General features: G+C 38.1%; 1 long non-coding RNA gene across 2 annotated transcripts; it reads left to right on the forward strand.

Annotated features, from left to right (window-relative positions):
• The first annotated feature begins 1,439 nt into the window (after positions 1-1,439).
• On the forward strand, positions 1,440-27,396 carry LOC139801276 (uncharacterized). 2 transcript variants are annotated; one of them, XR_011728119.1, is made up of 4 exons: positions 1,440-1,594; positions 2,561-2,661; positions 25,826-25,896; positions 27,216-27,396. It is a non-coding gene; the product is annotated as an uncharacterized lncRNA (long non-coding RNA). The 2 variants fall into 2 exon arrangements; XR_011728120.1 differs by lacking the exons at positions 1,440-1,594; positions 2,561-2,661 and adding an exon at positions 14,913-15,002.
• Positions 27,397-27,691: the final 295 nt, after the last annotated feature.

Below are 27,691 nucleotides of genomic sequence, written 5' to 3' on the forward strand. Positions count from 1 at the left end.
ATTTTTCTCAGCAAAATGCTATAGTAGTAATTCATCTACAGTGTGTGATCCCAGGAATATTTCACTGCTGATTCTAATATCATGCTTTATTCAATTCCTCTGGTTACCTTCCTCTACAAGAGAAACTCCATTTCTGTACATTTAATGGGTTTTCCAGGAGTTCATAAGAAAGAGAATAAAAATATAATACTTTTTTCTTTTTTTAAGATATATACAAAAATTTCTAAACACAGGCACTTCAGTGCCACTGTGATGGACATCCTAGAAATAATGAGACTTCCAGGTTCAGATTTTCCAGGTTGCCTATCTGATTTGATTGCAGCAGGTACTCAAAACTCCCAGACAGCTTTGAAATATTCATTGTAATGTTATTTAGCAATTAGGCTGAAAGCATGGAGTGTTCCCTGAGAACTAACTAGGAAGAGCTGATGGCCTAAATCCTCTGTCTTTTGAATACTCAGCCCCACAATTTCAAAGCATTTGAGATTTTTTCCCCTAACTAATGAGAGACCTTTAGCTGCAGAGAGTAAAGCAAGTAACTGGGTCTCCAGATTAAATGGAGAGCTATGTGATGCCCTTGGACTTCTAAGATGTTTAATGCTCAGGGAAGGATTCCTCTAACCACATTTGCAGTGAGCTCCCCATTGGTACATACAATGAGCAACACGGATGTCATTGCATCAACTTCAGCTTAACTGCTGCAGAAGGACAGGGGCTGCTGGCTCATTTTTTCATGATATTTCTGAAGAACTTACATTAAGAGTAATGTTGAAACTTTGGTCAGTGAATTAGGTCTGAAAATGTATCAGTGCAAAAGAAAGCAGCGATTTTCCATGTGTCAGGAATGTGAGGAAAATACCAGGTGGAATTCAAAGTCATTATACCACTTGCTGTAAATATTGTTTTCATAAAGCCAGCCTACTCATATACTCAGATAACACATCCTATTATTCTGGCAGTTACAGGACTCCTGAATCACACCTACTTGAACCTGAGGGATTAGAGGTTTTACTCTCTAAATAGCGTAGGTGCTGGACTGGCCACATTTTCCAGACTTCTTTGGAGAAGCAGCACTGATTTTTTTCTTTTAATTTTTAAAAAAATTATTATTATTTTTTTTTTTTTTAATTATCTCTAAACCAAAAAAAAATTTCATTCAGGGCCCAGAATAGACATAAGCAAGCCTCCTCCTTTTGTAATAGTGTTTTTGAAAATCAGACACGTAAAATCTTTTGTAGCTGTGGGCTCAAAACTCTCTTTTGTGGAAACACTGGTGCACTGTAATTGGTTGAGTATTGCTATCCAGCCTGAGAGGGTGACCTTTCACACTCTGCCCTAAAAGAACACTATAGAAAGAGAGGTGGCGTAATCTGGGTTAAAGGCTTCTTACTAACATGTTGAGAGCTTGTTTCACACACACACAAACAGTTGCACGAAAGCCCCAGCCTGATGATAACTTAGCACTTTAGCATGGTGCTCTTGAGACAGCCTTCTTCTGAGAGAATAAAGAAAGGCCCCTTAGTTGAAATGCAGGACTCAAGCTCTTCATAACCACTGGGCAACTGTTACGAGGGAAAAAAGAAAGTTAAAAGAGGTGAGAACAAAAGGGGCTATCCTTGTTACAAGGCTCTGGTTCTAGACCTGAAAAACGCTTCTCTCCTCATCTTTTTCTTTTTTTTTTCTTTTTTCTTTTTTTTCTCTCTCTGTATAGCCCCAAGTTTTGACAGTGAAATCTCTTGTCTTTCTGGGTAAGCATATTCAGTGCTGCTTAAGAAATTCCTGTGGACCTGCTTTGTACATGATCTCTCTGTACACAGAGAGGAAGAAAGAAGGTGAACATCTTTGCTTATTTGGGTGAAAAGAATGGGTTATTTCTCAGGTTCGGCAATTAGAGCTAAGATGTAGTTTAAGCAGTAGAAAGACTCTAAGAACTGTACTGTTAAATTTAGCACTTAGGAAGACGTGCTGACCTGGGTTGTGTGCAGACTCGAGACTTTTATGTTTGACTTCAGAGAGACTGAAATCGCAGCCAGCTATTCCAAGTCACCATCATGGGGGGAAGGTCCTGGCTGCCACAAATGCAGCATCATCTCTGAGCTTGCAAAGCCTCCCCCCTAGCTCTGTGCCTGGGCTGGTAGGTCATAAGAACAGCTACTTGCATCTCAGTAGTCCTCTCTTCTGTCCATTTTTAAATATTTCCTTCAATATTGATTAACATGTTGTATCTGTCTCATGAAGCTTTACATTTAGTTTTTTCACCTTAGCCCTTTTCTAGGTTTTTTGTTCCATACGTCCTGGTTTTCTTTATTACCAATTCCCACATATTCAAATTACTCTACTATTGAAAATTAACTGTCTTGCAATTTATATTTAGTTGATAAATCGTCGCACACAATCAGTGATTTGTGTTAGAAGAAATAAAGGATATTTAGAAATTACTTTAGTGTAATTTCTTATCTACTTATATCCCAAATGACAGTCACAAAGTAAAAAGAGATTATAAAGTTCTATATTTATCACAATATTAAGCTCTCTCATAAAATTTTTCTTCTGGCTACAGTTAATAGGACCAGGGAGCTCCAAAGTCAGTGCTGAAAGTCTGATTTGACCCTGGACCTTAAGGACTACAGTAATCCTCCTTAACTTCATGATCCATGTCAGGTAGTGAAAAGTCTTTGAGTTCTTGATTTCTTTAGTGTTTCTTTTAGCTAAATGCTCTTTATGTCCTCTGCAGCAGAGGTAAGCTTTGTTAGCTTTCCAGTCTTCTTAGTTATGTTTTGCTACGTTTTATTTCAAAACCTTTCAGGAATGATAATTAAATTTACAACTTCAGAAAGAAACCCTAGAGACATAATGAAGACTGCAACTACCAGATGACTTTGCTTTGTCATGAAAGGCCCAGTAGTTGTCATCCAGACTGGTGGACCAGCCCTGAAAAACAACAAACTAACCACTGAGTCACAAAAAATGATTCTGAACAAAGCAAATTTCAACACTGTTGAAATTTAGCTTCTTGTGGGTTGAAAGGTGACCTCCTTATTTTTGGAGACTGAGGTACAGGTTCCATTAACTTATGGGAAAGAATAAATTTGATGAGTTCATCATAGCTTATGGTGGAGATATATTATCACAGCACAAAATCATGGCACAATACACCATGATTGGCAGCTGCTTCCTAAGAGCAGCCCGTGGTAGGAAAGGTTGCAGCTGCTCATGCTGGAGAGCCATTGGCACTCAACAATGGGGACTGGCCCACAATGTCCTTTTGAACCATAGAGAGCACCGGGGAGCCTTCCAGATTCCCCCCATTTTGGGGTTCACCCAAGTCCTTGCCTCACACCTAAAATTTGGAAAATAAATTGCTCTACTCCTGACAGATAAGCTGGTTTATATATAGGAGCAGCTGAGTACCTGAAATGTATTTATAGATACATCTGAACAAAATGATTGCAGGAGGACTGCACATAGAAACAAAGAAAAAAGGAAAAGGAAAGAGCAAATTTTATTTCTGAACTTTTCCACCAGGAAAGGTTAAAAAACTTAGGGAAATAAGATGCAGCTGACATGCCTGAGAAATAATTCTCATTGAATCTATAAAGTGAGTTTATTTGTGTCATCTTTTACAGGAAGGGCTGCTCCTGAGTTTTGTAGCAGTGTAGCACTGGGGTTGCTGAAACACCCGGCTGGTGATCAACATTTTGAATGCTCATGAATAACCAAAATATGAGCACCTTAAGTACAAATTCAACAAGGGTTTTTCAAGTTCATCATCACTTATGAGATTGCATCATTCATGGTGGCATTTATAGCCATCAGTACTATACAACCCATGGTAACAGATGACATTGCATGCTGAAAGAGGCCGTGAAAGGTCTTTCATACTGTTTCCTGCTCCTAATGACAGCTTTTACTGCCAGTTAGGACAGAATCCAAACATGTGAAGTCGTGATGGCTCTAGGTGTCGATTTGGATATGAAATGTATAACCTAGCTTATGCAGCACTGATTAGCAGAGACATGTTTTTCAGTGAGTGAGTTCTATGCACAGTGCTAGAGAAACTATAGGGGAAGGGATAGAGAAAATGGGCATGACATAGGATATTAGCCTGTGAGCAAATAATTTGATGTACAGGATTATTTTGTATTAAGAATGTGAAGATCCACACACATCATCATTTGGACATCATGCCCTTAAAGTTGGATCATGTTTACCATAAAACAATGTACGTGTCTCTGGGTCCAACTAGTAGGTTTCTCAGCTGGATGTGATGGCATTTAGATGTCTTTAGATATGTAATTTTTGTTTGTGTGTGTGTATATTTTGCACGTGTTTTACACATGAAAAGTTTAGCCAAAACTTCCCTGTCTACAGAAAGCTGGTCAATATTTATTTTATAGCTTCTGTTCATGCATTCATTCATGAGTTCTAGAAATAGTGATAATTTGAAAAAATAATATGTCTGAAAAGAAGTACTCCATTACCTATGAATGACCTCTTTCTCTTTTTATTTTCCTTGGTTTGGAAGTGTTTTCCCAAACAGTCTGTGAAAGTGTTTACTGGTCTGTTCACTTTTACTGAACGTGGGGCATTAACAGTACAAATGTGAACGTATACACATAGTTACTCACTGTGTATAGTTACAACTTTTCCTGCCTATAACTTACAAGAGGCCATTAACTGTACAGAAACATAATCTCTGCAGGGCAAATCTGTTGGGCAGTGCAAACTTTGGGCCACATCATGCTGGATGGGTCCTACACTGCCTGTGGGTTTGTAGATCCCCAGGCTCAGCCTGGAGGTGATAACTCATGGCTGTGCAGCCTCATGTTCCTTTTTGGAGTATTATGTGTGTGTGTCTGTACATGCACATGTGTAATAAGTAATATAGGGTAATCCCCTTTTGATGACAGAAGCATCAAGTGGTTACAAGTAGCAGACCTGTTCTCAGATGCCTGAGGTGACTGTCTCTAAAGGTGCAAGGGAAAGAAATAATTAATTGCCCTTCCTAGTTCAAATGGGGGAAATGATATATGATAGCACGCTTTCATGGCAAGGTCTTTGATTTGACACAAGGCAGGTTGTTTGTTGTTTTTTTGGTGAAAGAAGTGGTAGGACACAGAGTATTTTCCTGCAGTCAAAGGCTGAATTTAAACAATCACCCAGTGAGACTCTGCCCATATCGGATGTTCACAAGGACAATGAATAAAGGGGGAGGGAAAGAAGTGGAAGGTGGAAACAGAGCAAAAACATCCCCTAAAATCTGAGCATGCAGTCTTGCTGAGTAACCACATTCATAACAGAGTGGGAGTGATTTGTTCTGACAACACCAGACTACTCATTTTGCTGAATTAACAGCACTGCTAGTAGTGGGAGGAGGGGGAAAAAAAGAGATTTGTTATGGATATTCTCAGGTTTTTTAATTACCAGGTGATATAAAATAAATGTGGTCTACAGTATCACAAAAAGTTTGTTTCCATCCTTCTGGTATGTTGATTAAACAACTAAATATGTGAAGCAACGTGCTTAGAAGAACAAGATGTGTGTTTATATTTTAAAATTAAAGCAGGTTTGCACTTGGTGAAAGGAAAAAAGTTAGAGTTGACTTGGATTCCTTCTTCACTTTCAAGCAGAGGGGATTTCAGTTAGGGTCTTTAAAGTAATACAAACTTAAAATTCCTTGCATTTGGAAAAACATCAGTTTAAGATTGTTCTCTATTGAAAATATTATTATTATTAATGCAAACTCTGGAATCCACTTGGACAGCCCAGAGCTTCCAGCTGCTGTTTATGCTATTAGTTAGAAAATCCCAGTGCCATTATTTTAAAACAAAATTTATTAAGAAAAAGCTCTATTGAGTTAATTTTGTGGAATTATGTTAATAAGCACAATTTGCACTGTGCAGGTTTACTTTGTGGTTTGTGGTGAGTTTGTAGAGGTTTTGAGAGCAAACCCAAATGTGGTGACAGCAAAACCTTTCCAAAGCACAGGCTTTTATGCTTTAAGCACAGAATTTCCTTTTGTGGTCATGTATGACGTGGTTTTGGGATAATAAATGTCTGTAATAAGGTTTCCTTAGGTTGGCCTGTGCCTCTCTTTTTAATGGCTGTCTTTGGAGGAGTTTTGGTTTCATATATTTTCTTAGAATCTGAGCACTTCTTACAGGCAGTTTTTAATAACCTAGAGGCTGGTCCAGAGCTGTGTTCCTCACTCACCACTTCAGCCCACAAGTGTTGACAATATTTCTCTGTATCACCTTAGATAGGTATGAGCACACAGTTTTATCCAACAGTGGTATCCAGGGGAGGTAGCTTCAGGTGGCTTTATGACCCATTTCACGTGCATTTAAGAGCAATTTTGAGCTTCTAGTTTTTCCTGGTCTATACCAGAATTCCGTAAAAGGGCTGGGAGGAGCTGGAGCTGCTCTGCTTTCCATGGGGATGGCAATGTGCTGGGAACATGGCTGCCACTACTCAGGCATTCTGCACTGGGAGCATATGCACAGCAGAAGTTTTCCAACTTCATATTTCATGATTTTTTCCTCCTTAAATCTAAACTGGTGAAAGAAGAAATATCCCCTTTGTGACAATCTGGATCGTGTGAACTGATACTATTTTTGTGGTGGAAGGGTGGACAGGGGAAGGAACCACGTTTGTTATAGAAACTGGTTTCTCTTCCTATAGAATAAAAAAGCAGATGAGGTAGTGATTTAAAAAAGAAGAAAAAAAAGCTGAAAGAGAAACCAACATGTTGCCAAATGCAAACCTACTGAAACCCCCCAACAAAAAGCCCAACCACCGAAAAAACACGCGTTTTGTAAGGCGCTCTTTGTCGCCGATCTGTAAAAGTTGATTCCTGTAATGAATTAAAATATTCCAAAAGCTTAAAGCTTCTATCACAGTTGACCTTTAAGGCATGTAGCAGCAAAGAAGTTAATACACTTTGCACATGTTGCAGAGCAACAGGTGGTAGAAAAACCCATGCGGGCTCCTCGCATTCCTTACTTTTCAAACTGGTGGCCCCTGGTATTCTGGGATTTGCACTACCTCCCCCAGGCTCTGACTGACAAGCTAATCGGTGTGCTGGGAAGCCCTGAGCTATTGATTCCACTGTAACAGAACACCTCCCCGTCAATGAAACTGCAATGAAATGCTTCAACAACGAAGAAAGGGAGGCATTAGGCTGTTGAGCAACTGGAAGAAATTTGCTTGTAGGTAGTGCGGCAGAAATGAAAAGGCTCTCGGGGGCACAAGCTTGAAAAGCCAGGTTATTAAAAAAGCCACAAAGCTGGAGTCTGGCTGAGTGGAGAAAAATAGTTATGGCTCAGTTAGGCGTATCTAAAAGGAGGAGGGAGGGGAACACAGCTTTCAAAATTGCGTTAATCCCCCATGTACTTAATTTCTTTTCTTTTATGGCAGCTTGTAGTATAGCAACAAGTATTCAAGCAGTTAATAATTTTAAACAGTTTAGCTTTCCGTAGGCAATATATCTTTAGCCTTAATTAAAATTTTATTTTAGCAGGGGGAAAATATTAAAATGACATTCTGATCATCCTCTAAGATGGAAAATATATGATAATATGAATATTTTATTAGACAAACTATTATTAAACAGCTGGTGCAAAATCTTTGCCACTGATTAGGTGGGTTCATTTGAAATGCAGGTCCCTATTTCTTAATAATTATCCAACAGCCTTTCACTCAGTAATGACCACTGCCACACGTGTCACCTGCAACCACACAGGTCCTAATATCTTGTACCAGAAACCTAATATCCAAAAAGCAGAATCTGTTACCCAAATCACCAGCCCTGCTGATGGTTTTAATTTTTTGGGTAAAAAGCATACATAACATATCACGTCACCTGGGTATGTCTCTCAGGTGATGAGTTTGGGCTTGGATTAAGAGACATGCTCTTTGCGTGAGGAGATCTGAATGGGTATCAGAAGGTGAATCAGCTTGGCTGTTTTGATTTGGGTGGGAGTCAGAGGGGAGTTGTCAGAGCCAAGCTTTGAGGCTGGAATTTGCATCTGCCGTTAATTCAGAAGCCAGAACTTGCTGACCTTCAGGCAACGTGCATGTCCCATCTATTTACTCAGTCTTTTCCTGAGTGAGCTGTCAGTTTATCTTTTGGAAATTCCTCTTCCCTTCCCCCCTCACTCCCCAGCATGTGTTGTTGAGTACAATAAAAACGTGTAGGCCTTGATTGCACACAAGGCAAAATGGTGACTTGCTTAGGTGGCCAGATTAATTTTTCAGTGAAAGTAAAATGGCTGATGTTGTACATAAAATCAGCAAAAGTGGCTTTTTTTGAAATTTCCAGTCCTATCAATTTTCTCCTCTTGTAGGGTGAAGAACTTTTCCTTGAACAAATGATGGAGATGGCTTTTCTGCATGTTGCCTTTTTTTTTTTTTTTTTTTTTTTGGGTTGATGGTGGTGCTATCTATCTCAGTCTATAGATGAATATAAATATATATATATATATATATATATGGGCTGTCCTGAAATGGAGTGCTCCGTATGTAGAGGAGATGGGGAAGCTGGATGCTAAAGGTTAGACTCAGTTTGCTTGGCATCTTGATGCACGTTTTAAGCATGTGAGAACCAAGCATCTCATGGTTATGATGGGCAGAACACTGATCGTCTGGCTCCACACTCACAGCAGCAGGGAGAACATCCATGAGTTAATAAGGGAGACAAAGAGGCAGAGAAAGTGTTGAAAGGAAATAACCCTAAAAATTTAAAATCACAGAAATCCATGTCCTGCCCATTCTGAAACAGAATATTGACTTTGATTTCAGGTTCATCAGAATGGAAAACAAAAATAAAATCCTTTTTTTATTAAATATGTTCTATCTGGTGAAGAGTGGCACATGTACAAACAATGGGTCTTTCCTAAAGCTGTCCTGTATTTGTTTGCCTTAATTCTGTCCTTGTCCTTGGATGAAATTCATCTGAGGTTGATGGACGTTCACTGAAAACTTGGATTTGTGTCAGCAACATTAATTAAGCTGAATCCAGAAATATGCAGCTCCACACAGAGGAGTTCTGTTTTATATTTGTGCAGTCTGGGCCAAACTATCATGGACTTTCCACTCATCAAAATGAAATGCTCCTGCCATGAAATGTATATGAGCAATGTACAGCTCTGCTGGAGAGCCGGCCAAGAGCTGTAGACCTAACTAATAAATTCCCTGAATACCATGTTACCAATGTTTGGGATGTCCTTCTAAACCCAGATATTCCTTCTAGTATTTTTTTTTAAATTAATTTATTTTGTCCAGATAGATGTTTAAATTTTAGAGACTTAAGTGGTTAGCTTGTGAGGTGAAAAGCTAACCACTTAAGAACACAGTATGTCCATTTAAACATGAGAATTTTGCAGACTTTGAAAGCATTTTTAGTTTATGCTGGGACTGTTGCCTAATAGGAAAAGCAATTCTGAACTCTTTTATTTCACCAATTAGACACTAGGGTTTTACAAGTAATTTCCTATTTTAAAATTTTAACCTTTTTTTCTCCTGTGAGGGTGTATAAATCATGGTTTTCCCCAGATGGTGAAGAAATTGAAATATTCAAAACTTTGAGTCTTTCTCCAACCTACAAGCTACATGATAATGTAAACTCTAAAACTGGACAACACTTATCTCTCAGGCTTAGCTCATACTAGTTATTGATATGGAATCTATATTAGTTTTGCTGTTTTGCTTTACTCTGAGCATATTTCATAGATTGTCATGGACAGGATAGGTAGAGGCTGAAAGCCTGGAGGCAGGAAGTTTGTTTTTACTATTCATGCAGAGAAATTAAAATAATTCCTAGAGATTATTTAAATCAGGAAGTTTAAAAATAACCAAAAGTACTGGAACAACTGGGAGAAGATAATCAGATCTGTTTATACCAGATGATTGTTAATAACCCTATAACGACAGTTATTAGTGAAAATGTAAAAGCAACTAATAGTTGGTTAAAAAAAAAAGAAAAAAGAAAAAAAAATTGAAAGTAAGACCCTCAGAGGTTTAATGCAAATGGGGTTGATTCCTCCTCAATCAATGGGCTTTTAAGCTTCCTCCAGACTTTAGATTTGCAGAGAAATCAGAACTGGCATGGGTTATAGAGGTGGTTAATGCAACACATGCCTATCATTTGCTGTTGACAGGCATTAATAAAAACCTAATCTGAGGAAATTATGGAAAACCCTACATATTATGCAATCTGCTTTATGTTTTGGCATATGGCAAGCTTTGGTTTGATACAAAGGAAGGCATCATGTATAAACATAAACTTTAAACTTTACTGCCATTGTTTCCACTGTAAGGTAATTTTAAAAAAATTTTTTTTTAAATGTATGTTTGATCCTTTAATTGCCCAAATACTCAGGTTTTCCTTGTGATACCCTGGGTTTTACCTTTTTTAGAGGAGCAAGAATCCTGAACAATAGTTATTGATGCCAGGTCAGTAGTAAGGAAATTCAACTCTGATATATCTCAGTTTTTTCTGGTTCCACTCCTCTTTCTCCCACACACTGGCTTTTCTGGTATGTTTTTGAGTGGTCCTGTTCCCTTAGATCTCAATTTTTTAAAAAATTTTTTTGTTTTTTGTATTCTTCTCATTAAGGCATGAATGGAACCTTTTCATTACAATAAGCATATTAAGTTTTGTCTTTCTCTTTTTTTTTTTTTTTTTATTTTTTTTCTTAATGTGACATTATTCTCTAGTGTTGATGATGATCATCCACATTTTGTTGTGTGCGACCTTATCCTGAGTTTATCAGGAGCTACTGGGAATTCACTGGATTTCCCTGCTGCCCCACAGGCACTTTAAACCTTATTTACTTGTTTTATCCCATGCAACAGAAAACATGTTATCTCTGAAGACATCATAAAGTTCAGTTATACTTGTAGTTTGAGGTATAAGAAAGTTCTTCTTGCTTGCTTATTTCTCATTTCTCCTTTCTCTGTCTCTTTCATAGGATTTGTGTGTGTGTTTGTAAGCTCTGTGATAAAGTTTTAGAATACTAGAACATTTTTGTCATTGCCTAAAGGACTGTACTCTTTAAAATATCTAAAATATGAATGTGTAAGGGAATGTAGTAAAAAACCCCCACAAAAACAACATAAAAACCAATCAATAATATGAGGGTGAGAGAGGTAAAACAATTCTATAGATATTCAGGCTGGAATGGGAGTGCTAAGAAAGTCTTTGGATAAATGCAACACAGATTTGGCTTGTAGCTCTGAGCTGGCAATTCCAGCAGAAGAGCAGATCTTTACCCTGTGGTAAAGAGGTATAGAATAATGCCTCTTTGAATTAGCTTCAAAATGTTGCTGTGATGCAGACGAATTGCTCTGAGATGCCCAAGTGCAGTGCAGCAACATAATAGCTTATTGTTAAGTCACACTGCCATTAAAGGATATAGTTATTAATCAAATTAAGTCAAAACACAAAGCAAGTACAAATTAGGATCAGATGACAGCAGGGAAAAAGGAATGGAGGGAACCTGCCGTTTTAAAGGAAAACAATCTTTCATAAAACTAAAACAGAAGGTGAGGGAATATCCTACTACACAGTAAGTGGCAGCTGGTATGTGCTATCTGGACAGTATTTCTCTTTAAATTCACATGACAGTCCCAGAGAACTGTGATGTATCAGTGTCTCTCAGAAGCTTGGGCTAAACTTCAAACAATGTTTGGTTTTGGGGATGTGGAAAATGATTACCAAGAAAGACAGAAGAACTCAAAGCTTAAAAGTTTGTTTGTTTGTTTGTTTGTTTTTCCTGGTAAGCATCTTTTTGGTGCATTCTTTTAGCTCCAGAAGAAATGTTAATTTTCATTGAAAGATGTCTTAGGGTTCAGGGGGTTTAAATTCCCATTTCAGTACATTCTGTAGAAACATGTCATTTGTGGGTTGGGAAATTCGTCCAAATATTGTGATTTGGGCAAGCCTTTAGCCCTTTAGCCTTTAGCTAGCCTTTCACACCAGGAACCAATTCACTAGTTTTGTGCAGCTCTGACAGCACGTCTTGCAGGAATACATGGATTTTCCCATGGTTATAAGGCCTTTGTGTGTGTGTGTTCCCAAGGACCACAATATTAGTTTCATATCTCCAAATTCTTCCAGTTAAGGTTAAAACTGGTGAGTGGTTTACAGAAAACAGTGATACTTGTAGTGCTTAAAGGTAATGTAATGAGTCAGCAATGTTGTAGGGAGAACATTCTGTATTATAAGGTGCACCCTTGCAGTAAATTTAATTTCTTTATGGATCATCAGAAACAGATATAAAATGGCAACATAGCTTTCTGCACAGGAGGAAAAGAATTTCCCCCCCCCCTCTGCTTTGAATGTTATTCCTGCTCAGACATCAGTTATGTGGCTACCAGAGGATAATCTAACTTTAAAATTATTCTAAATTTTGTTTACAGAAAAATTTACATTTTTTTCTGTTACATGTGGGGCTGATTTGGAACATGACTGGGAGGTGGTTTTGTGAGTTACCTATCAACATTCAAGTGTGTTTACTTCGTTAGTGGTTCCTGAGTGTGAAAGTTCGTTGCCCTTCTGCTTTTGCTTCCTGAGTCTATGGTTTCCTCATCATGGTGAGATTTCCAAGTGTGGTGCTAATGTACTACTGCTGCACAAGAGAATGTCTTCACATGGGATTACAGCCTTAAACAAAAATCACAAAGGCAAGGCACTCAATCTCAGGTGAATTGCTTAAACAGTGCATGTTTGGATTAGATCAAATATTAATATAGATTGCTCTCTGCCATTATGGATTGGTTATGGGTGACAACACCTGGAGAATGTCTTTCAGAACTGGACAAAGGATAAATATAGGTATAACTCTCTGTTCCTCAGCCAAAAAAAAAAAAAAATGCACTGAGATGTCACATTACTCTTATAGGTATTATCTTATTAGATGAAGGAGAGACCTATGAGAACTGAAAAAAGGGACAAAAAAGAAAGTTCTGAAGGAGTATTTGTAGATGATGATAACTGTTCTACAGAGTTCATTAGAATTGAGTCACTAATGATGGTGAATCATCTTCCTTTATCATGGCTTTGGGGTAGTAACAAGTTTTAAGGGTATCTCGGGTGTGTACATGTGAGCATCATGATAAATAGAATCAAAGAGGCTGGCATTTCAGGGAGGTTCTGCCTGAAGTACTGAAAAGACACAATGCTAATAATCTTTGACCACATTGGTGCTTTATGCTCTTCTAAGGTCAGGTCATCGTTTGCTTATCCTGTGTCTAAAATACAGTACAACGAAGAGGTCTGTAAAGACATTTTAAGGATGGGTTGTTGTTTGATAGCAAAGATTTGGAAATGTGAAGAACAAAGAACAGAAGACTCGTGCTAAATAAAGGCAGTTTTCTGTGTGTAGCAAGACTGTTGTGCTTTAAAACAGGCCATAACCCAACATGTGTGCTTCAGTTTTACTCAATAGGAATGGGCTTAAAAAACCCCTTTGATTATTTGCTCACTTAAGGTCTGAATGGGAGAGGAATACAGCAATCATTAGAGGGTGTTAAAAACAAATCAGGCCTCATGTAATTGGGCGCAGGTTCCCTGAAGCAAGTAGTGTTGCACCTGTTTGAGCCAGAGCTTCATCTGGTTTGCTTAAGGTGAGTTTGAGGCCCACCAACACCTTTCAGATGGATCTACCATAAGTCAACAACTGATGATAACAACCTTCAACCTCAATAGCAAACAATCCTTGTTCCAGAAGAAGTGTTTGGAGTCGCATGGGAATACTGGGAAATAAACCTGTTTTGAGAAAGAATGGGCTTTCCACAAAGAGCTGTGATTAGTTCTGAATGTTCACTCCAACAGCAAGCAAAGTGCTGCAGCCATCTTTTTCTCTTGTATCTACAGAGCTATGGGAAGCTTCTACAAACTAAGGATGTTGGATGTATGGTCACATATTAAGCTGATAATAGATTCAAAGAAGTGTTCCTGACTAAGTCTAGATGAAGCAATTCTGCTGATGAACCTTAGTTAAAAAGAGTTATACAGATACAATCAGATTTACACAATAACTACTCCACCCCCAAAAAGGAAACAAACAGAAGCAAAGCTTCTAATCAGTTTATGATCCAGAGATTTTGCCAGCCAAACTTATTGGAAGAAATAATGTAAACAGAAAGATGCAAGCGAAGTCGGTTAAGTGGAATTCAAGCTGTCAAGCTACGGTGTAGAACTCCATTACCATATCTCCCTGTGTTTTTTTTTTGTTTTTTTTTTTTTTTAATAGTATTCTCTGAAAAGCACTAGATGTAATAAAGTCAATTTAAAATTTGTTCTACCAATCTTTTGCATCTGTAATTTTCCCATTAAATGTAAATGCCCATGAGGCATGCTATTTGCATTACATTGCATTTGCAGTCTTTAAAACAAACTATAAATCCCTTCCTTGTTTCATGTGATTGATGCTGTGTGTATAAATACCACCATAAACCTCAAAGGGGGCTAACAGTGACAGTAAATTAAAGTTTTCAAGTCTGGCAGCATCTCAGCACTTCAGCCCTTGATCTTAAGCAGCGTTGTTAACCCTCGCCTCATTGCCCTCCTGAACTCACCTTCCCACCCCCCACTTTTTTTTTTTTTCTTTTTTTCCCCCCCTCCGCCTTCCTTTTCCTTATTCTGTCCCAGCTCTGGTTTCCTTGGGAAGCGCCTTTCCACCCATGCAATCTTAACCAAGTCAGGAATATGCTGTTAATTAAAGACTTTGCTGTCTTGCCATATCTGAGTTCAAGACTCTCAGGCCATCGTGGGTATGTAAACAGCAGTCAGCCACAGCTCCCTTGATTACCCATCCCCGCTCCAATAATTAACTGCCTTTGAGGGTATTTTTTCTTACTGTGTTTTGTTGGTTTTTTCCCCCCTCTTTCCTGATTACCTTTCTCTTTCGGGCCATATGAAACAGAAAGAATTTGGGGACTGAGAGACACATCCTTTAAGGCTGAGGAATGTATCATCCTGACATTAGAAAATTTTCAAGGTAATAGATAAGCCTACTTGTCTTTAGCAAGTTTTGTTATAAAATATACCTTGCCTTGAACCTATTGGATCTTGGTTCTAAGAGCTATCCTCTTCTCCAGTGATGTCTTCCACTGTTCAAGTAGAAGACGTAATTTATGCCAAAATTACCTGGAAGTTTGGTCTTTGGGCCAAACACAGGCTCATCATAGGTGAAATGTAGTCCAGGCAATGGGGTAATGTTAGTTTGTCACTACTAAGTTGTTAGAGCAATTTGGCTGCAATTCAGCTGTGTGATGCATTCTAGTAGTGGGCAGGGGACATGGTCCCTAATCTTATGAAGAAGTTGCTGAATGGCTCTTTTAAACATCCCTTGCTTTCCTTACTAGAGGGATTTCACTAAAAAGCAGAAGCTCAATGTGTGTCTTGCAGGTCACAGAAATAACTCAGGACGTTCCTTCTCCTAGAAATGAATCTCTTGAGAGTGAAGTTTACTGCAATAAGATTCAAATTTACAGAGCAAAATAAATAAAACCTAATTTTGATAGTACTAATATATATACACACACACATCTATGTATTTTAAATACACTTAAATTTCATTAGCAATGATTGTTTAGAGAAACATCATTACATTCCTGGGCTTGGGAGCCTTCTCCAGGGTTGTGAACAATCAAAGATTTATTTGAGCTTTCTGCACACTGGGAAATGAAGACACAGAATCTCATTATCATGTCTATTAAAAGGCAGAATCTGGGGTACATCTAAGAAAAGATGTATTACTTTTTAAACTGCACTGCAAACTGTGAAGTACTACAGGGACTTGAACTATTTAAAAATACTCTGGGCTTATGAGTAAGAAAAAATAGGGTCTCTTTCCTAAACAGTATAAAAATATCACACCATTAAGTTCTGCTGTTATTACAGTCTTGGAAATATGATTCTATCTACTTTTCCTTGAAGCTGGTTGATCCCTGAGTTTGATGCTGGGGTCGAGGGACTGTGGAGGGCTACAAGAGTGAGTTACTTAGGGGACAATGTAGCAGGGGGTATGAACAATGACCAGTTAAATTCTAGTTAACCCCAATTATAAACCTTCACCTTTCTTAATTAGATTAATTCATCAGCAGGCACTATGCTTACAGTGTGCTGGAGGTGTGCAATCCAATATTTTCACCATTTATTAAAAGTTAAAATCTTCAGTATCATCAGTCTGTTGCACACAAATGGCCATGTGATGTATTGCAGCAAAGGTAAAATCAGGTTAAATTTACCTATAAATTAGAAGGTAACATTTATTTTAAGGATCCTTCTTAGAAGTGAAAAATATGCCTCGCAAGCACTTTCTGTAGTTATTAAAGATCTCCAATCTATGAATCTGAGAGCTTAATTAAAAGCAACAGAAACATGTCCAAGGAAGCAAATAAAAGGGATGAGCATCAGAGCAGCCAATTTTCTTTCAACATCTCAGTCTTCCCTTGATCAGAGTCCAAAGGTTTGCATGCATTGGTGCAATGTCTTAACACATTGACCTCTGGAGACCTGAATCCAGTCAAGGTCTGTTTACAGGCCACAGATGATGGTAAAGATGTTGCCTTTCAGAGCTGAAATTTTGGTTATATGTTTTGGTGCCTGGTGGTCATACATCCATGTGGACTTCCCATCAGAGAAGCAAAAGTTATTTTACTGCAGGTGTGGAAAGCAAAGGGCGACCTTGAACAGCACCTGTTTGGTCTGTGCTGGCTTGACAAATCTTTTTCACAAATGTGAGAATTTTTCACACTAGCAAAACCCATACAGTTAGTTTGCATAAACAGAGATGAGTTTTGCTCTCAGTCCCACAGGTGCAATAAGTTTACACTGAACCCACTAAATTCAGTGGGGGTAAACGTGTGGAAACGTTGCATTTTGTCCATTAAATCCTTTCACCAGAGTGACTCAAAGTCATTTGCAAGTCTTCATAAGCTCCGTAACATCTCTGTGAAGCAGATGTATGCTGCATATATAAAATATATATCCAATTAACAATTGTGTAATTTGAGGCAGGAGACCTCATCTGCTGACAGTGTCATAGCTAATTTCCCATTTAAGGGAAAGATCTGTAGTGACACTATTCAAAGAGGCCTACAAGAAAAGTGTTCACAAAAATTAGAATATTTTTTAACATTTAAAATATTTCTTGAAGAAGCGTCCACAAAACAGTACAAAAGAGTAACATGAATCACGAGTGCTTTTTCACTTTCCAGCAATGTCCAAATACATTTCTAAACCTGGGAAGCTGGAGCTTCTTTAACACCTGATTTTTCTTTTCCACTCTCATCTGTCATTGTTGGATGAAGATTTGCATTTTGGGGCAAGATTTTTTGTTGGTTAACCACTTGGGGAAACGCATACAGGAATCTTTTTGAGATTTGCTCAAGAAGCCACATTTTGGCTTTGGAAGGGGATATTAAATGTAAAGTTTTATGGGATCTGCCTCTGAAAATGTGTGTTTGCTTTGCTGCAGTAGGTTTCTGGCAATTTATTTCTATGCATTTCCTTATGCAATTTGGTTGGGAGGTCCCCTTTTTCATACACTAAGTAGTTATATTGTTATGTCAGCCTCTCCTGGAAAAACCAAAAGATCTTATGAAGTAAGCAAACAAAAATTCCAGATTATGGAAATTAATTAAAGCACACAATGCTGTCTCTCTCAGCATTTAGACTCAACTAATTACAGATTAGATTATTCAAGAGTAGCAGATCAATTAGGACTGCTTGCCATAAAAATACACAGTGAAATATGGTTACCTGTTGAAAAGTGAAAGAAATTGTACCCGAGTGCAATAGATGGATCAAGGCACAATGTTGCACATTGGCAAAATAAATTATGAAAACAATAATCATGTTTATCCAATCTCTTTGTGCAAAGTGTTATTTTGATTCCAGTGCCAGCTGTCTGAAACTTTAATTTAAGTGCTTGCTTGAGGCAAGACATTTGGGATACTAGTTTAGAATGCTTTATAGCCTGAGCAATATGTTTTACTAACCTCAAATACTGTGATGATGATTTTAATGGTAACTATAATATGTTCGAGGGCGTTCCAGGGTGATCTTTGATTTTACCAGAATGCTTGCATGCCTAAAGAATCCTGATATTTTTTTGGCTCCATTAACTGCCAGCTCCCCAGGAATGATGGGAGATTCTCTACAGGAGGTGGGTGCTTTGTGTTTCAAAGGGAGCCATCCCAGCTGACATCATTCATTTGCTACCTTTATGTCAGATGTGTGTGTGTGAGCTGGGAAAACAAAAAGGTATTTATCTCTGTATTTCAGTGACACAAAAAGACAGATACATATACCATTCACTCAACAATTTGCTTCAGTGGCAGGTGCCTGTATGCTTAAGAAGAATACATTATGACTTGGTCTATGGTCTGAGATTCTTCTCTAAAGTCTTGGGTCCTTGCTACTTCCTCCATAAGACAGCAGGACTGAGTTGCAAGGGGGAGTAGAGATGAAACTGATGAGTAAACAGGCTTATTATTTATTCTGCAAGTAATGGCTGTGAGACACAAGGTGGTTCTTGAGACTGTGGCTCCCTCATTGCACCTGTGTAGCCCAATGTCTTTGTGCCTCAGTTTCCCACTTGCAACCTGGCTAATGACACTTGCAGGGGACCAGATCATCCCCTTCAGCTGCTGTGCTCATCACCAGCATTATGTGCACACCAGAAGGTTGGGTGCAAATAAAGGCTTAGAAAGATTCTTCTTCTATTCAATGGGTTTTTGGAACCCAGTGAAGAAGTTGGAAATATTTACCAAATAGTTGGTTTGGTAAAATGCAATGTGTTGCATACAAAGCATTAAAATTTCAGCTACAGAGATTCACAAACCAAGTGCTGTAATAATTTCTTCAGGCTAAAGTTTGGGTGGTTTTTTTTTTTTTTTTTCCATACTAATTTTACTTGCTTTGAATTAAATGTGTCATCCTTTTCAATGTGTTTCTGGCTCTTTAACACATATTCTAAAGCAGACTGGATTGTCCTAAGTCTTTCTGGATTCAGTATGACATCCATCAGACTCCTTGGGTCATTTTTATTCCATTAGCATGAGTTTCCATTGCAACAAATCCTTTCCCTGCTCAAATTTATGTCAGAGATAATCGTCCAGCTCTTGTCAGCTTTCACTATTAACAGGCTGAGCCAGCTCTGTTACTAGTAAACATTTTATTTTCTTGTGTGTACAACAAAGAAATAGCTTATTTCCAGCTCAGTCTAGCAGATGCAATGTGTTTTTGAATATTTACTCTAAATGAATTGACACAGCTTTTGTAGTTTTAACTCAACTCATGGTCTGTGGTAAGGAATAAATCTATGGGGTCATCAGAAAATTGCTGCACTCTGCATTTTTTCAACTTCTAGAGTAAAGATACTAAATAACAAGCAAAGACCATGGAGATGTTTTTCCAGAACCTTTCCAATATGCAAAGTGATACATAAGTAGAAAGTCTCAGTATCCTTTTCCAAAGAGTAATTTTGATAAATTATATCAAATGCCAATATTCAATAGATCACTCACAATCTGGGTCCCATGTGCAGTCCTGTGTGCAAACATATGACCTTTTATAATGGAGATCAGGTAAAGTATGGAGTGAAAATTAACATATAGGCTTTGGGCTCAATGCTGCCAGCCTATGGCATTGATTGGACAGCCATCTTTGGCCTAATACCAATGACTCCCATTGGAAGCAGCAAAAGCAGAAACCAAACCTGCAACATTTATTTATCCATCAGCAAAACTCCATCTGTGAACCTCTCAGTAAAGAAAAAAGGGAAGTATAATTTCAGAAGATACTTCTTGCTGAGATTTGATTCAGTGCATATTAAATCAATGGGAGTCTGACAGAAGAAAGTAATTGAGATTCTGGAACATGCAGGAAAAGAAACTCCATTGCATTTTTATCTAGTTTTCACCATGAGTTGAAAAGTATTTTGAATATTGGGTGCTGGCAGGGGAAGCCTTGCAGCACAGGGATTATTGATAATGCTGAAATCCACATACAGTATTTCCTGTTGCATCTCAATTACTGGATTTAATTAGCAGCCAGTGGCCAGGGAAAGAAGAGCAGTAACATTTGCCATCAAGTAAGGTGCAGCTGTACTGGGAAATCCCCACAGTCTGATTGTGATATGAGATATAAAACTGCCCATGAACACTGAAGTATTACATCCATCAGTAAGTTCCTCATTAGCCAATGCAATTACTTCCTTTCATCCTACTCCTATAGATTCAATAACTTTACTTTTACAGTTTGTTTCATTGAACAATGAAAATGGATGAGTTGATTGTTGCAACCCCCCCATATTTCTTAATATGAATTTTATTCTTTTGCTTATATACTTCTGCAGAAAATTCAAAATAGATCATAAAGAACAATTCTTAAATAAAACCAGCACATCTTAAAGGCACCCTTTGAGCGCAATTAGAAACATTTCCCATCTTACAGAAAAGATAATGTTTCCTAAATGCTCTTAATTTCATACATCTGTTATGTTCCATCATGAAATTTTTTCTCCTCCCAAGGCAATTTTTTGAAGGTTTCTGCCAATGTAATTCAATTTAAAGCTTTTAATGTCAGCTCAATGGGTCATGCCACTTTCCCCCATTTGTATTACGTTTAGGCAAGGCAGAAATAGGATGAACACTTTTCATCAGTAACCTATATTCATGACAAAGAGAAATTGCATTTTTCCATTATTTGTTGATCATATTTGGCAATAGATGTTAATTTTTTTGTCTCCAACATATACACAGACGTGCACATGTGAATATATGCATATATGCAGAACCATTTTACATGGCATTTTTTTAAGCCACAGGTCATCTGTATTGCTTTTAAAACTGCAAAGTGTCTTCCTCATTCACTTATTTTCAGAATATGTCTGTAATTATCTTTGACAGATTATTACTGAACAATCACTGACTAATTTTTGACATTGTTTTGAAACTATGTTCAAAGGATCTGACTTGACATTATTATTTATTTTTGAAAGCTATCAGTTCTGGCTGCTAAACAGTCCCCAAGTCCTACGGCAGCTTAGATGGGTACAGCAATATTTGTCAGAAAATAATAATATTGATATATGGACTATATTTTGTTCTGATTCTCATACTTTTACTGTGGAATTTGTGGTCATTTATTGTGTGTTAGCTGCTACAGTGTTGAAGTTGCACTTTGAATACCAGGAAAACACCTAAAATGGGATTTTTACCTTTGTGTGGCAAGAGTGAAAGATGTAAGGTGCAGGCATACCTGAGGGAAAAATGCATTATTTGTAAATACTTTTATATATTACTATCACTTTGGCCTTAGTATGAGAGAAATGGTGTGAAACTCAATATTTTACTTGGAATGCAGGCTCTTCCTCCTCTGAAGTGACATATTTAGATATGTTGCACTCTGATGGACCAGCTTCTGATTATACACAAACTTGAAAAGTCCTCAAATATTCCATGTATATTGAAAAAGTTTGGTATGAAGGAGGTGGTGGTTCAAGATTCTTTATTAGGAGGAAGCCAGGCTTCCTCAGAATTGTCACTGAGACAAGGAAACACCAGGACTGCTCCACTTTTTCACAGTATTTGCTCATTGAAATTGTACAGACATGAGTAGCTTTGATTTTCTAAGCCTTTGACTGAGGATGGCCTTCTCCCATCAGGAGCAATCTGTCTCATTCATAATAACTTGTCTTCCTCTATCATGTTGTTCCCTTGACAATAGTGAGTCTAGATTTGCTACTAGTAATTCCTATGACCATTTTCCAGACATATTGTAACACATTGCCTCATATTTCCTTGAGTGTTGCATTCAAAAGATCTTCCTAAAATAGAGGTTTGCAGGGTGTTGCCTGCAAAGTCTCAGGCTATGTGCACCTTCCATTAGACCAGCTTTGCTATAGATGGTACCAACATACCCGCATGAATGTAAGCTCCTCTTCAAGAGCAGGTTACCAAATACCTGTGAAGCTCTCAGTTGAGTTTTATGTTCATTAATACTTCAAATAAATTTGTAGTTGTCATATTTTTTGCAGTAATGAGATCCTGCACTAGTGGAGGACTGAGTCAATAGAACTGATTTATAGAGCCCCAGTCGACCTCTTGGCAGTTGCTTTCATCCTCAGTTGGGAGGAAGAATCTTTGTTTCCTCCAAGACAGTTTGAAAGGTTGCAGAAATGTTTTTTGTTTGTACATTTTTGACTGAAGCAAAGTATTTTGACATAGTTAAACCAGAATTGCCGAGTTTGGCTTCACTGAGGTGGCCATGACTGGTTTATTTTGTGACAACAAAACCCTGCACTGCAGATAAATGAGGCTCCATTTGTCCCAAAGAACTAAGCAAAATAGAAGGAACACATCTCCTGCAGTGTCCCTGAGTTGAGTGACATCCACAACAGGCCATGACATGGCTTGGTGGCAAGTCTGTAGGACATCAGTGCTCAAGATTAGTTTAAATGGCTACATATTCTGAGAGAACCAAGCCAGCTTGCAAGTGAGATACACTTATGTTAAAAAATCATCTTTCCTCCACCCTGATCAGCACATGCTTTGATTTTATCAAGGGGAGAAAGTGATTTTCCAAAACAGAATTCCAACACAGGTTTTGCTATAAATTGCTTCCCCTTCACCCTTCCTGGGATGAGGAGGCTGAAACCTATCAATATCTGCTAGCAAAATAAACAGTGAATCTGTTTTCCCAAGGGAATTAGTGGCCAGGGAAATGAAACCAAGAGGAGGTTTTACATTCTCAAACACTGGGTAAAAAAATAAAAAAAGTCTTGGAAACAGTTAATACCATTACCAGAGCCTGGCCTTACAGCCCAAGGACACCATTCTTTGCCTTGTGGCTGCACACCAGCTCTACCACTGCTACAATTGATCAGGAAAGCAGCTTTAAAATATCAGTCTAAGGCTTTTCTTATTATCTTAAAATGATCATTTAACTGCCTGAAATGAATACAGCCACAAACCTGCCAGATTGCTCCCTGCACACTAACAGACACAGACTAATGACCCTAGAGAGCAAGGCAGCTCTTCTGATGCAGCATCATCTACTCTCAAAGACTAAAGTGACGTGTCCTCTGCTCTCCACGTGCTCTGTGGACAGGGAGTGAAGCCACATCACTTCTGACACAATCCCAAAAATGACACCTGTTTCAGCACAGACACCACACAGGGACTTTCAGAGAGCAGCTCTCTCGCAGCTATGCAATCAAAGATCAGTTTTCAATGAAATATTACTTACTTGAATCAATGTTGTCTTGATTCTTCGTGAAGGGTGCAGCAGGCATAAAATGTGATATTGATTTCTGAGATGTTGCCTGGTCCTTTCTTCATGGTCATTTAAAAAAATGCAAAGTATTTCTTTTCTTTCACACCACAGATCATGTCACCTTTACAAACTGGAGGTCAAGACCCTTTTATGTTGCCTCATATTTATCTCCTGTCCTTTTTTTCTCGTCCTTCTTGCTTCATCTTGCAGTTTTTCTTCTTCTCCTTGAGTTTTTATTGCCTCTTCGGCTCTCCTCTTAGCTCCTGTTCTAATTTCTGCCTTTCCCCCTGCTCTCCTGAGTGCTTTTAGATTCTGATCTAATTTCTCATGTCTTCTCCCAGTGCTGCTCTCTCTGCTTTCTATCTTTCTGACCCTCACCTGTTCTCCTTTCAGCATCTCTGACTCCAACTCCGCCGCTCCCCTTGTGAACCACTGGCTCTGGATTTTCCTCCTTCTCATTCCCGCATTGCTCTTGGGCTGTTTTTAGCAATCATTTCAATAAAGTTTTCCCTGCTGCATACACAAATATGTCCCAGCCTCTCGTAATAATACAGCTTTTTTTCACATGTTGCCTCCCATTTCTGCAATTTGTGTGCATATTTTTTTAATGAAACTGTAGAAACAATGAGGAACAAAGCTCCCTAAATCTGTAATCCATTGCTGCCTGCCTCCCATGATAGAGAAGGGCTACCTTTTTTTTTTTTTTTACTTGTCTCCTCAAGCCAGTGTGAATTTAAGTCTATCCCACTGCTTTGGTTTAATTAATTTAGGTGCTAGAGAGGTGTACTGATCAGAAATCATAAAGCTGAAGTCTCTCAGAAGTCTATATCATGCGACAGGAAGAATGGACATATTTTTTAGTAATATTTTTGAGCAAAAATTGTTATATAGGAAAACTACAATTTCCTGACTACAAATTTCCATTCCCTGTGTCACCACAAAGAGTATTTTAATCGTGAAAAGTGCCACTGAGGTTTGAGCAACAGTTAAGTCGAGCTGAGGTTGAAACAGCCTCTAATGCCGGTGTTTCCCTGATGCTCTGCATGGTCTCAGAGGAAGACACATTGGATCCTGAATATCCAAATGATGTTTCTAAGTACTCCTCTCTTTTCCCAATATTTGCAAACAATTCTTGCTTATTTTGTGAGAGCTGAAAAGATTCCAGTGCTTAATGCCATGCTTACAGGAATTCTAGCCGCTGTGTTGACTGTCATCCCACTCTCTGAGAGCTGATCCTTTATATGGGAACAATCTAAATCCATATTTTGATGAACCCAAAGCCAAGACTTTGATCTACACTACAAATACTTGTAGTCACAAGCTTGAAATTATTTTTTAGTCACTTTGTGTTTTAGTTACTTAAAATATACTCTGAAGATACTATTATACTAATTCGTTAAGGTCAACATAAAAAACTTACATATTTTATCAACATGATTCTTTGTCAGATTAAAAAAAAAGCAAAGGGGAAAAAAGCAACAGCTGATATACTATATATATATATATATTTGTTCACATATAGGTCCCTGAAAAATAATATTAATCCATTTTCATGGCATCTATCCTTAAGTCCCACGATCCTGTTTATTTCCTTTTACATGACACTGGTTCTTGAATGGTCCAAGGACTTCTGACGTCTCCAGTTTGTATTCTCAATCCCTGTGGGTTATGACAGCAAAAATCAGTATTTTCTGCCAGCTTACAGAAGAAAACTCTGTTACCTTTGTGTTAAGGATATGGACATGAGTCTTCCATGGTGAGAAAAAGTCCTCAGGCAGGCAGTAATCCAGGGTACCCCCATTGGAGACTCTAAGCCAAAGCCAATTAAAAGGACTATCTAGACTCCGATTACTTTCAGCTTGCCTTTGACCCAGGAACATGCCCTTCTTTTGAACAGGAAATCAAATTTTGGAAACAAATAAGAAAGGGATGACAAATGACTCTAACCTGTGCTAATTTCCATTTCATGCAAGTTCCATGGAAATCAATAGAGCAGCTCCTAATCTCGGTAGCAATACTTCAAATTTCACATAGTTCTCCTGAGGTTACCTGGGTTTAGAGCAATGTGGCCTGAAGATTTTGTTTATTTTTTCATTTTACTAAGTCATAGCAGTGTTTAGCCCAAATTAAGATATCCTACAAGATGAAACATAAAACCACAGCATGAAAGTGTTTGGAAGAACTTAAGAACACTTTCAAGCTATTAAATGGTCAGCTTTTGGGTTAAATATGCTTCAGCACTGACACTGATCTCACAGGAATGAAAGACTCTTGACTATAAATCCTGTGTTAAAGCTTTCTTTCTGTTGTTCCATGGTGTGCATGTCTAGCATGGGATTTCTTGTGATAGCCAAGGTAACAATTCACCCAGTCCTGTGCCACTAAACTGGAAGTTGTCTTCAGGAAGGTTTTGCTGAAAGCAATGTCACTTTTCAGAAAGTCTTCATTGGAAAATATTTTATTTCACTCTAAATGCCTCTAAGGAAGAATTGAAATTCAGTAGAATCTAATATAACATGTCATTTTATATTCCAGCATTCCACCAGGCAGAGGTAACACAGTTCAGTAAAGCACACATTCCTTCCAACATCTGCTTAGCTGCAATGGTGAGTACATTTTATGTATTTTCTCTTCAGTTATATTTTCAGAAGTTTTTTGGTTTTGTTTTTTTTTTTTTTTTTCAATGTACAAGCTTTAATTTTTCATAGATGTAACCACTTCTGCTTGGCAAATAGAAAGCTGAATGAAATTTGCTCTGAGTGATTTCCTAACTGAATCAGAACCAATTGAATGCCTCAGGAAAACAGTTTTTGGAGCTTTTGTTCTTTGGGCTATTTGGTGGGATTAGTCACTAATATCAGCTTGATAATAGTGTGTACCTTAGACACCCAGAATTATTTCTACACCATGGTAGGTTACCGGAGAGATTTGAATCTTATACCTACCTGTAGGCACCTTGAATTTCAGATAACATTGAAAAGTAGTCCCAGGCTCAGATACCAGTGTATCTGAATCAGATGGTTCTTATGTGTTTAGTCAAAATAAATCTCTGGGTCTATACAAACCCAGACTAAGAGAAACCTGGAGATAGGCCATACATAAATACTTTATAGAGTGTTGTGTACATTAATTAATAAATACAATTTTCTAAGAGATTTCTGAACCTTGAATAAACATTGCTTAAACAAACGTATGCAAATTATTAATAGAAACTGTAATCTCCCTCTCTATCTATTATTCTTTTTTGGCCCTAACTACATTAATACCAGAAGATTAGAAGAACAAAACAGGTTAGCTTTGCCAAATAAGAAAAATAAAACATTCCAAAGCATGAAAGAAATAATTTTAAGGCCAAAGACCCCTACGAATTGAAGAATAACAAATCTTGTATGGCCCAAACCTTGTTGTTTAACTAATAATGGCATAAATCTGTGCCTCCCCCTAACTGTTAGATATTCTCTGTGACTGCAGTGTTGTTTTAGGAACATGAACCAACCCCACAATATAAGGTGACAAACAAAAAAGATGGAAAAATATATAAAACGGAAAGAAAAAAAAAAAAAGAAAGAGGGTCTACTTGCCACCTCAGGCTTTAAAACTCTTCTTACACACTTCAGCACGAAGTCTATTAAAGTGGAATATACTGGAAATACAATATACAGCAATGAATGTCTCCAAAGCAGCAATTTAGCGCTAAAGCTGAGGGCAGTTCTTATGCACCGACTTTTAATACCGAGACGATTTGTGGTCTCACAAAGTTCCTGCCTTGGGCAAGAATTGTGCTGTGCTCTAATAGGTCTAGTTTGTTGACTGTCAGAATAATGGAGAAATTGCAGCAGAGGGCCTGAGTGCTGTAAACAGCTGAGATAATTAGAAGGTCTGTCAGGAGGAGAATGAGGCTAAAGCAGTTTATGTTCTGTCACAGGGTGCAAAGTGTTCGTTCAGGAGGCTGCTGGATAATGTGGGATGTGTTGCCTTATGACCTAACAAGCTTGCTTGGAAGTGGGGAAAAAGTGCTTCTTGTCAACCTGGTCAGCTTTCTCTACTGTCTTTATCACTGTAGGATTGGAGGAGTTTATATTTCTTGTTAATAAAATAATACATCTTGCCAGCAAAATGCTGACTTGCTTTTTTTTTTTTTTTTTTTTTTTTTTTTTTAAGCCAAGGTGCTGGGTTAATAGGAAGCTCAAGCAGGGCAGCACAGGGGGGCTGAGAAAGCCACAAAGGCTGAAGGAAGCTGTTTGTGAAGGACAGGCACTAGAAGGACCCCCTCTGCCCTACAAAAAAGAAATGAAATGTATGGTTGTATCACCACCTTGTCAGAGGATGCTCCTGTGTCCATGAAGCAGAACACCAGAAGCTCTTAACATAAGGCTGGTACCTCAGTAAAAGAACTAGAAA

This window comes from Heliangelus exortis, chromosome 11, assembly GCF_036169615.1.
Source record: "Heliangelus exortis chromosome 11, bHelExo1.hap1, whole genome shotgun sequence".
Classification (NCBI taxonomy): domain Eukaryota; kingdom Metazoa; phylum Chordata; class Aves; order Apodiformes; family Trochilidae; genus Heliangelus; species Heliangelus exortis.